The following is an 11,419-nucleotide window of genomic DNA, read 5'->3' on the forward strand; positions in this document are numbered from 1 at the left end:
TTAGTCGGTTTGGAGAGTGTCGGGGCCTGTTACCTAGAGCTGTTCGGTAAAGCTGATCTGGGTTCCTCTTGTTTCGACCCATCATTGTCTATAATATTATCCTCTTTTTAATCATTCAACAGTCCAGAGACGGGCAGGTTGGGTTCATCGGCAAACTCAGGTTGTCGGTGGTTGCCTGTATAACCGGCGGCAGACTGGTGACGTGCCTGGACGTGTGTCCATCTGCTCCAAAGATGGAAAATACACACGTTCTTTTTGTCCCTGCGACCGCTTACGTTGGTTGACAGGAACAGACGGAGACAGTGAAGCGCTGACTAAAGGCCGGAACCTGCTCCTCCAGGCCGCACGTCGGCGAGTCATTCGCAAATAATCGCGTGGCTGCTCTTTTATGCTTGTGCCAATTTTGAGCGTGACGTTGAGTTTGCCTCCCGGCAGTGAGCTTGCCCGGCGCTCAACTCCGTCATACAGCCTTCGGATTCGCTAGTTTTTTAAAAATCCAAAGCAACGAAGTTGTTGTTTTTTCGGAATGGCGCTGACAAGATCGCGAAGTTGCAGACTGTGGCGGCGGTAGGCGCCTAAGTCTGCCTCTGTGCCTCCTCTACAGTCCGTTGCTGTTCGTAGGATCATTAAACCTGAGTCCAAAATGGCGGCCGCAGAGAGAGGCCTTAGTGGTTTCGTTCCGAGAGACCGACACCAAAACGGTCGCCGGGCCGGACGCTTTTCCGCGGATGCCCTCAGTACCTGTCCGGACTCAGGAGTCGGGGAAAGACCTAAAATAAGGTTCCGCTCATGTTGAACTCATCCTAACGCATTCAAAGTAATTGTCTGCTCCAACACAAACGTGCCCCCCCACAAAAGAACTGACTCATGTGTAATTTTTATGTTCGTCTGGAGGATCTGAAAGTTTTATTCCGCCTGAGTAAAAGTGAGCAAGTGTTGATACGAGCCATATCTGATGCGTGTAATATGTATCGCACTTGACTCTCTCTCTCTCCCTCATCTCTCATCTGTCTCTCTAACAATGCGGCACAGCTGTCCTCCTCCTCCAAACGTCTCTGCCCTCGCCTTCCCCCGCGGCCTCCCTCCGTCTCGGCCTCGCGCAACGTGCATACGAAAACACACGGCGGCTCAGCCGGCGGGAGCGCGGGCGAGGAAGGGCGCTCCCGCCGGCTCCATTAACTCGATCTCCCTCCCAGGACGGAGAGCGGGAGCGCGGCCCTGAACTCTAATCTCGGAAAGTCCTCGCTCAAGAAATGCACGGGCGACTGCAGAGCTGCAGAGACACACTGGTTTTTCATCGACACAGCTCTGAGTAAAAAAAAAATTCACGTGCACTTTACATAGGACGACGCAACGTTGACATTACTGAGCAGGAGGACGGTGTGGACCAAGCACTTAACGGCCAGCACAGCTAATCAAAGTTGACGCCGGCAGCCGGCCCATAAACTGTGGTGGACGACAGACGGTTTGACCCTCCGCCGGGGAAGTCCGACTAACCTCGGGCACTGTGTCTCTCAGCCCGCCGGCCTCCTTCCGGGCATCGTCACCGCATTCCCAAACCAGTTCGCTCGGTGAGAGTTATTGAATCACAAGAGATAGAATGAATTTTTTTTTTTTTAAAAAGGCCAAAGTTGTAATAAACCAGGGTTCCCCTTTAAATGATGTGTAAGTTAATGCTATCCCATAAAATCACGCGTCTGTAAAATGCTAGTGTTTCTTTAAACAGCACTTAAAGACCAAAACAAGACGTGGCTGCGGCTTGTGTCACTGCAGTTCAAATTCCCCGAGAGACTAACCATCCTTTTAATGACTGAAGACAAGGAGTTAGCTTTGACTTTTATTTACACATCACCGTGTCCTCAGAGTGACACTATTAGCAGGGTAAAAAAAACACTTTTAAAAGTATTTGTTAGCGGTAATACGGCTGAAACAATTGTCTTACAGGACTGAACACGTCAGGAATCTGACGCACGTGCCCCTCAGGTTTTATAAAAACCGACCTGTTGCCGGGGCGGCTCTCCACCTTGACCCCTTGTTTACAGGTGCCCCATCAGGACCAGGCGGCTTAGTTCTCCTCAAAAATCTGTCATCGCTCCCCTGTCGTCGGATCGCGCTCCGATGTGGACGGACGTCGGACAGATTTACCGTCCAGAGGACATAATTACTTGCTGACTGGGCTCAACCCAGGCACAGAGGTCAAAGGTCAGGCTACAGCCACAGAGCAGCAGGTGGGTGCTGACCTCAGGTCAGCCAGCCTGTATCAGCGTTGCCTCCCCGACAGCGGCCATTTTTTACGAGTAGCGGTTATACATTTCAAACTGTGGATAATCTCACTCGGGAAAATGTTTCTTTCTTTTTCTTTTTTTCTATCTGTCGTCTTCACGTTTGCGTCTCTGTCTCTGTTTTCAGCTCTCAGTCAAACAAACGCTCGGCGGGAACAGCTGGGAGCCGCTCGGCGGATCCTCGGCGTCGTGACGCCCCAGCTTGCCCTGCCGGCTCACTCTGACGGCTGAGATGTTGACAGCGGCGCGCAGTAATGAATGCCAGCATCTCGGCCTCTGCGCGGGCTCTGTTTTTAGTATTGTTTCTCTCATCTGTTACAGCCAGATTTCCCGGGCGGATGCTCTGCGACGATGAGCACAGCAGTGACGCGGTTGTTCAACATCTCGGCCTTTTTTTTTTTTTTTTTTTTCTCCACAGGAAGTGGCAGACGTGTCACTGTACCGCCCACACGGTTTGACTGATAGGTGATGTCTGGGAAGTGCAGCGCGGAAACACCAGCCAAGCGCCGCCTGGCAACAAGGAAGAAGCCGGAGTCAACAGGAGGCGTGTGAGGTGCACAGTTTTGCTCTGTCTCAAAATTAAGATATTGAATTAAATATTTATGTCCACATACTTGTCTTCATATGGCACAAATGCTGTGAACTTATAAACTGTAATAGCGTAAAGCTTTTTCCGCTACCCATATGCAGTAAATCACAATATGGCAAATTTAGAACAGAATAGAACTTTATTGTTCCGCTATGGCAGGAAATCTGTCTTTTGTGTCAACGTTAGAAAACAACAACACAATAAAAAACAATGAAGATACACACACACATGCACACAAGGTCAAACGTCAGCAGTACAGCAACACGTGTGCAACAGTTAAACCAGTTATCCACTGCGATTTAAGGGGCTATTGATTGCATTTGGTACAAAGGATCCCTGACAGAGATCATATCACACCCATCGAGCAAATGCATACAATGATTAATGAATTAATAATTAATTAACAATAATCAAACAGAAGTTCACTGCAGTGAACCGGGTTCCAGTGTTATGCATTCAATCACAATAAACTTCTAATTTGTGTCATACAAAAAAACAGAAATGACAAATATCGTCAGTTTTTGATTAGAATTTGTTGTCGTTTTTTTTTTTTTTGGACGATAAAACTTTGTGAAATTATGACTTCATACGTTGGGGTGCAACTACAGTGGTTATTGATAATTCTGCCCAAGTCCGGCCCAAATACATTAGAACTGTCGGCCCTTCTACATCCGGACCGATGCTGGCGCACACACGCAGAAAAGTCTTCCTGGCCGGACGTGACGTGGACGTATGTCGGCCAGACTCCGGCCGGGGACCCGGGCATACGTGTGGGCCAGAGGCTTCATTTCTCCGCCTGGGGGGTTTATCAAGAACGGCAGACCCTAAAATGTTGCACGGGAGCTATAACAATACAGTATCCAGGTAAAAAGTCTGCAAACACACTTCAAATTCACACTCTGAGACAGACGTGACTGTGACCACAGAATGTCCTGCATACATGCACATGTACCGGGGCGCAGAGAACAGAGATCTTCCAGATTTCCTCTCCAAAACTAGTGCAAAGGCTGCAAAACGTTGACTCACGTTGACTGCAAAGAAAACAAAAATAAAGATGGAGGGGGATAAAGAAGAAAGAGGGATGGGAATTAGAGAGGAAGGAAGGAGGAGCGAGAGGGAGGTAAAAGGCGAGCAGCCGCGGATGATTTCTAAATAAAACTTGCCCGAGAGAGTGAAGAGATGAAGGGATGAAGAGGAGGAGAGGAGGGAGGGAGGGAGGGTGGAGGAGGGTAAAATCTATGAGTCATGCTGAGAGATGAGGACAAAGAATCCAAGCAGAGAGAATTTATGGGAAATATGAGCCTCGGTAGGAATAAAAAACTTGGGATGGAGAGGACAGAGGGATGAGGAGGAGAGAGGATTATTAGTAGAGAGAGGAGAAGGGAAGACGAGAGAGAGAAGGGGAGCTGGAGGAGGAGAGCTGAAGTGAGAGGAGGAGAGAGGAGAGATGGGTGAGGTAAGGTGAGAAATGGAGACAGAGGAAGGAGCTGTAAATTAGAGGGAGCTGCTTTTTCCGTGTGTGTGTGTGTTGTTAAATTGCCTTTCAGTTGCAAAACAAAAAGAAGAAAAACCACATGAAGAACGAGGATTTAGCCCCCGTGTTGAATCCGTGTCCCATCTTTGTCCTTTTGTCCCGCTGGAGGTCAGATGTCCTCACCAGGAGAGAAATATGAGGAAGATCGCCCATCATTCAGCCTGACGGGACCGAGGTAAGGCTGGTGGGTCCTGCATTTTTCTCATTTAGCAACAAATCCCGAGAGAAAGAGCCCCAAGCCAGCAGTGTGTTAGTCCATCTCTCAGTTCTCCCCATTGGTTCCCACTGAGGATATAAATCTTTAAAACACCTGACAGATATGGTTTCATTTTCAAACAGGGCAAAGTCATTTGTCGTTTCTAACAGAAGGAATCAGTGCATTTGTTGAGGGCAGCATTCAGACGGTCCCACGGGGAAGTCTCTTTTTTCTTTTTCATTGGTATTTACATTAAAAATAATAAAAAGTAACCTTTAACTCACCATGAATCCAAAAAACATCCACAGCTTGGGAGGAAAAAAAGTAAAGAGACTAAGAATAAATTTAAAAATGACTGTACGCACACGTGTGAGAGAGCAACTATTCAAAATAACCTGCTGATTCCATATAGTTTACATACATTCTTTTTTTTTAAAGGGTCAAGTTTGATTTGCACCACATGAAAATACCTAAACTTACAAAAATTAAAATACTTTACCTCCAAGGTTCCCCACTGTTAGATTTTTTTTCTCCCCCCTTTTTTTTTTTTCCTTTGGTCCCTTTGCTATAAATCTCCACCGACTGACACACTGACATCGGGATTCAAACAGGCGCCTCTCTCTGCCGTCTGGAGGCTTTGAGGTTAGCTTTAGGAGCAGCTCCGGGCTGGGCGTGGTTGGAGGAGAGCCGGCCGGGGGGGGGGGGGTCGGGACCAGGGGAAGGCAGCAGCGCGGTCGTCTGCTGGGTAATCCGGTCCTTGGCTGCTCACCCCGACTGCATGAAGATGCGTCCACACACACACACTCACAGGGTTTCCTCCGCAGGACGGGAGGGGCGGGGCAGGGAGAGAAAAGAGGGACGTGACATTATGCAATCCATATACTGTTACCTGCATCACAGGTACGTCTGATGATGGGAGTGATAACGTAGGATATAAATGAATAATGTTCACATTAAACGCTGTGAGTCATGTCTGCTGTGAACTGAATTTAGAGATACTGTAAACACAGAAGTGAGAGGATTTAGTCACTTAGCGCTGACTCCTAGCAGTTTTTTTGGGGGGGGGGCAGAGGCTGCCGCGTGCTGTACAGAATGTAAAGCCCCCGCAGGCGAGCTCCTGATTGGTGATATTGGGCTGTGTGAATACAGTTGACTCGTCTGGATTCAGGGAAATGTTTAATTCAGTTCTGACATTATTTTACATTAGTGCGTGGGTTTCCCCGGATCTGAACAAAAAAAAACGAGGCGCTCGGATTTAAAGAGAAAGAATCCGCCTCCGTCAATGGCAGACAGGAACTCAGCGTCAAACCAGCTGAATATCATAATTACGTTGGGAAAAAAAACTATTTACAGTACTTAGTATGAGTTAAAAGGTACTACATTCAATATAAAAGTAGTAAATGTCAAAAGTGTACTTTAATATTATCCAAAATAACATAGCCGAGGAGAGGAACCCCGTAAGAGGACGAGTAAACGCATCCCTGACACCTAACAAGCTTGTTGAATCCATTTCCTCTCTTATAAAACACTTGCAGATCTGGTTTTTGGAAGAGCTGGAAACCTCCACTGTCCATATCCAGACACCTCTTTGCCCCCCCCTCGTCTCCACTGACACATTTCCCGGCGCACGACCACCACAACTGCTGATCTGTGAAAACAGCATAAAAACACAAAGAGGACTGTGCACTGCTTCACCTACACAGGCATCCTTGTGTGTGTGTGTGTGTGTGTGTGTGTGTGTGTGTATACGTGATACAAGCAAAATGGAGACTCACTCTTAAAAGTCACAGACTACCACAGACTGACGTTAAGTAAAACTGCTAAAGAAGTGAGAGGGATTAAACCTAAAACAACGCAGGATCCGTTTCAGGCGGATCTGACGGAACAGACACTGTATCAGAGTCGACTCATGCTATAATAAAGTGACCGTACATGTAATTTCCTAACCTAGAAACAGGGATTTAGTGTTGAGTTACTCTGCAGTATTGTGAGCTGCAGACTTCTCTGTAATTAAACTTGTTGTGTTGCCTTAGTTCAACCTTCGCACGAACATGTGACACATCAGAACTGTGTTTTCTCACCACCAGTGACTGCAGCAGCGTCATGACAGGAATAACACAGTCACATACTAACACCCACACACGGAGGGAGAAAAACAACCAAAACGCACACACGCAGTTACGCAAACATGGAGACAGGAAGTCCAGCAGCAGCAGCTTATGTGGGATTCACAGAGCTCCCAGTAAATGCCATAACGATTGATCCCAGACTCGAGTCCGGCCCAATCGATACTCTTTGTCTTCCGCTCACGGCGTCGTCCTGCAGATCGGCTCCCCGCTGCTGCGAAAAAGCCTCCGCAGCCGCCCTTCAGGCCGCACGTCAGGCCTCCGAAAGCAAAACGATCGGCCCCTGAGGTTCGAGTTCACTGCCTCTGTGTAATGGAACCTCCGAGAGCGCCCGCCCGGTTTGAAAAACGGAGACGCGAGACCCCCTGTCCTCGGTTTCGATTGTTTCTCTCGCATTTTTCTCTCCGTCTCTCGCCACTCCGAATGAACGAGAACATCGCTCTGTAACAGCCGGAGGTGTAAATAATCGGCCGTTTGCTATCAAGTTCACCCACATGACATGACAGTGCTGTGTTCACAGCTTGTTCCTGCGAAAAAAAAAAAAAGATAAATACAGGCTGGAGAGCTCTTTGGATTGTTACGAGAGTGAAAAGACCAAGGTGACACGATGAGATGTTGACTCGGGACGTCGTGAAAGAGACGAGTTTTCAGTTTATGGAAGAAGGGAGTGACTCAGCTGTCCCGACAGGAAGTAGTCCGGGTTATAAACTTTTATGTCACCGACACTGGAAACCGTGTCTCCTGATGGCTGGCAGGCGTCCACTAAAATCACATATCATGGCGCCTCAAACAAGATCGCACGGTTTATTTAAGCGCAGGTGTCCCAGCAGCATGTGTATTTCATGCTGCACTGCGAACTGACAAGTCCATCCGAAACTGACCTGGTCATTAGTTATAAATACAATCTTTTAATTTGAAGACAGTCTAGGTTGTCTAACTTCTTTAGGGGGCCACGGCCCTCACATGAAAAAAACAACTTGTGTTTGCATCCCAGCTTCGCCTCTTCAACAATTTTTGTATAGGACCCGGACACTTTCGAAATTAATTTTGCCCCTGAAGTAATTGCAGATTTGGACGGGAGCATTGGCCAAAGGTCTAAAACGTAACCAATGTCTGGCGAACGTCTGGTTCCTGCTGGGTCTTGGCTTTTGCAACGTTGCCGAAGATGTCCGTGAATTCCCTTCTCTGATTGAAGTGCTTCCATCAGGATACGGCCCACTGCCACTTTCTCCCAGGGTTTATTTGTAAAAGCCTTGGCAGCACAGTGGGCCAATATTTAGAAAGGACATTTCTCAAAAAAGAATGGCGCAGATTCAATCTGACGACTGTCCATCACGCATCCTGGCACAGGGACTTCGGAGACGAGGCCGAATCCCTACCTGAGCCCCTGTTGACGCGTCGCCCTCGCCGGTCAGACTGATGCCTTAACGTCCGAGCCGAAGGCAGCTCAGGGCAGACATCGGGATTACGTTGGCCCTCGTGCCTCTGCACACTCCCTTCCTCACTTTCTTCCACACTTGGAGCTGCAGAAGCAGGAGAAAAGGTGAGGCAGCAGGAGCTGTCGGACTGTATGTGAAAGTCGGGGAGGATGTGGTTCACATTTTTTCAGCTCTGTCTCTAAACAGTACTCGGCTCATATTCAGCCTCATATTCACTTCGAATTCCCAGTACGAGGACTGCGGATTTCGTCCCCCCTCACTTAAAATGTCCAGGTCGGTAGGAGTAAAAACCACGTTCGTCTTTTCATAAACGGATGTGGAGAAGTCGAGTGTTAAGTAAGCGTCAGGGAGGGAATAAAATAATCCCAGCTCAAGGTCTACTCACTAGCTCTTTGACAGAGCTCGTATCACATGGCCTGTGTTGGTGCTGCGGATCACTTTTCCTCCACAAGTCATTACAGCATTGCTGTTGATGAAATGATTTTTTTAAGCATTCCTTTCTTTTTCTTGTTATCAGGTCATTTTGGTCTGTAATTTCACTAAAGTCCCTTTTTTACCTGTTAAACGTTAAGAAGCCTGCCAGTGCAGGGACCACGTTTTTAACCTGCTTTGAACGTGTTTACGCGGCTGCTACAGAGAAAGGACAACGCAGGCTGTGTTCCCGGCGTCATCCGCTCGGAGGCTGAAGGGGCGTGCTGAGCGACAGCGGCAGACCTCAGACCGGCCCTGGGTCTCAGACGCCGCAGGGAACAGCAGGAGGTGACGAGCTTGTCGGCGCCTCGGCATAAAACCCGGACAGAGCCGGAGAGACTGCACAAAGCCCAGGTGACACATGCAGAGTGGCAGCGTGTGTGTGTGCGTGTGTGGGCTTCAGCAGTGTGTGTAGTGTATTGTGTCTGACGGAGGTGAAGTGAGCGAGAGGCTCTGACTCCCTACATGTGGTGTGGAAGCCCATCTGTCATCCTGTCTGTCTGCAGCTGTCCGTCTGTCTGGAGGTCACGACGCCTCAGTCAGGTCTGCAGGAGCCACAAGTAGGAGGAAACGTTTCTGTGAATGCTTGAAGGGATGGATACAGTTGGGCCCTCAAGTATTTCCACGGTTCTCGTAACTCCGCCTCTGTGCGAAACGAAGCCATCACGATGATTGAAGTTTAGACTTTCAGCTTTAATTCAACGGGTTTCTGAAAAAATCACATCTTGGTGGCTTCGTTTCAAATCCATCACGGAGGAGTGCCGAGGCCAAGTTATGAAAAAAATTGAAAATTGTCACTGTCCAAATACTTATGGACATATCTGTATGTGAGGGTTTGTGGCTGGTGCAAAATCTTTATCTTATGAAGTAATTTCTGCCTATAACGGAGTCCTAAATCAAGTTACGTCCACTTCTTTTCACCAAGCTCCGATTTAAAAATGGGTCAACGCATTGTTGTGTTGACCACAGAGCTTTACAGAGACATTTTAGAAACATTCAAGATAAAATTAAAGCATTAACATCGAATTAAATATGTAAATAACTGTAACTGACAAAATTAAAGGAATCATAAAGTCATATTGATAATAATCTGTATTCAGATGCAGTTTTAAAAAGGGTCTCGATGACCTCTGTCCTACTCTTACTTTTGCTCATTCAGCATTGGACATCCTCGAGACAATTTAAAAGAGTTTGCTTTTTGGGGACAAATGACGACGCACCTTTGTTTTATTTCCCCAAAACAAAAATTTCTGCAGTGCCACTGCAGTGAAAACATTTCAACCTTTGTTCAGTGCGAATCAGCTGGTTTCACGGACTCGATGGAAATGAATTTCTGGTGAGGTTAATGCTCCAGAACTAAGAAAAACAAAACAGGGTTGAAATGTTCTCACCTGGTTAAAGACAGTTAGATTTTATAGATGAAATCACTGACTGAACTGACAAGATAAGAAGATAATAAGAGAATGATAAAAAAAAAATGTGAAAAAGTTACTCGAGTGCAGGGATGATTTACCAAGCGAGTGAAAGTAGTTAAGGCCTTCCAATGTAGAGAAATAAACCCTGACTCAGTCTGCTTATGGAGACCGTGTCACACGGTTTAAATCTCCGGAAAAAGCTAATAAGTGGACCTTGAGTTGGGATTATCTCGTCCCCTCTTTCACTCTTCCCCCAAACCCACGAGTTCTTCACATCTCTTCATTCCAGGGCCACTGACACTCCGGTCCAGTTTCGGTTGCACGTCCCCTCCGCTCCTCTCTCTTTTCCCCTGCAGCGGTCCCCCAGACCCGCAGCCTCACCACAGCTAACGCTGTCGCCTCCGCCCCCGGGGGCTATGCGTCTGTTGATTCGTCCACAGGATGACGCGGAAAGTACTGAGCCGATTCGCACCAAACGTGGTGGAGGGAAGAACCCCTTTAAATTCTGGGGGTGCACCCAGCTCATTTACTATGGATCAGAATTTCTTTCCTGGTGTACGTCGTTTGACATTGGCCCTGGCGGAGGTCTGCGCTCTACTGAGTGCCCCTCTAGTTCTAAAAGTCCTTACTTTGATTGGCCGATTCGGACATCTAGATTCCCGACAACATCAGACACATTTAAAATGCAATATGCGAGGTTCTCAAAGTGCAGCTGTTTATCTGTTTTTTTTCATGGGTCACACAAATAACCCTCTTCCTGCCTGCGGTTTAATGCCAGAGCATTCATTTAGAACTGCGACAAGCACCTGCGTCGTAGGCGTCCGTGTTTACTGTCCAGTCACTAACGTTTAATCCGGTGCTTCCAGGCAATCGGGGGTTGCGACATTTCAGTGGCCATCGTAAAAGAATTTTTAAAAAACCACACTTCGTGGATTCCGGGAGCTTTCGTTGCATTGATTCTCGAACAAAAGAACAGTATCAAATTGTTTGATGTACCCTCATGTGCCGTAACATAACCTTAAAAAGTGTCAGCCACCTACGTGTAGAAGCACAGCATTCGTGAATAAAAAGACGGATGTGTCGCTGAAAGAAGAAAGGAAGGTGAGTGAGTTCATGCAAAACTGCCCTAACAAAACAGGGAAGGAAATTATTAAAAACTCAAATGTATGTGAGGAAATGTTCAAAACAAGGACATCATTTGCCAGTGTAGTAGGATTTTCCTCTACCATAAGATTGCTTAACATATGCAAAATCACTTGTTTATCTGAGTAAAGCCTTATCTAAATGTCATTCTGTGTTTTTTTATCTATTTTTTTTTTTTTAAATGCCACATGATTCAGATTCGTTTTTGCAGTTTGAACAAACAA

Source organism: Xiphias gladius, chromosome 24 (genome assembly GCF_016859285.1).
Source record: "Xiphias gladius isolate SHS-SW01 ecotype Sanya breed wild chromosome 24, ASM1685928v1, whole genome shotgun sequence".
NCBI classification, from domain to species: Eukaryota; Metazoa; Chordata; class Actinopteri; order Istiophoriformes; family Xiphiidae; genus Xiphias; species Xiphias gladius.